Below are 754 nucleotides of genomic sequence, written 5' to 3'. Positions count from 1 at the left end.
GGCTCCTAAACCACCCGCACGTATCGTGTTCATCTCCAGCAATCCCAGAGCGCCGGGCAAGGCTGGATCATAGATGGGAAGATATTACCATAATTGTGATAGTATTATGTAAGAGTCCAAAAGCGTTAAGCGACATACCCTATTTGGAAACGTAAGGGCTGGATTGAACACGATACGGCGGCTGGCACAACTGGCAATTTCAAATTGCCTCGCCGGTCGGCACACCTCCGTAAGAATGATCCTAGGGCTCGCTTAGCAGTATCGCAAAGCTGTCCCAGGCAGCTGAATAAACCATCAGCTTCCTCCGGATCAGGCAACGAAACTCGGGCATTCCCGACACTCTCTGCAGGCTGCTGGTCCTCGGCCGAAGTCAGCACAATGCGGAACGAAGGATTGCGGTGCGTTGACGAATTGTTGATGTTGACGCTGTAACGGGTACATATATGAGCAGGCAAGGAGAGTAATTGAACCACCGTGACTGAGTGGTAACACGTTAGCGGATCACCTGTGTTTTTGCTCGTCAGTACGTCACACGTTCGAGCCCTCGCAAGTGCACTTTCTTTACTATTTGTTTTCTCATGCTGTTGCAGTCATGTATACACAATGTTTGCTGATGAGTGTAATACAAGTTTGATCTTAGTTGACAGGAGCGACAGTCCGGGTTTCAAGGTAAAAAAAATGACTTCATGGAGGATTGAACCTGCGACCCAAGGATGAGGCAAAACAGACGGAAACACGATTCATTACCACTGAG

This window comes from Punctularia strigosozonata (genome assembly GCF_000264995.1).
Source record: "Punctularia strigosozonata HHB-11173 SS5 unplaced genomic scaffold PUNSTscaffold_8, whole genome shotgun sequence".
Classification (NCBI taxonomy): Eukaryota; Fungi; Basidiomycota; class Agaricomycetes; order Corticiales; family Punctulariaceae; genus Punctularia; species Punctularia strigosozonata.
This window is presented reverse-complemented; position numbering follows the sequence as displayed.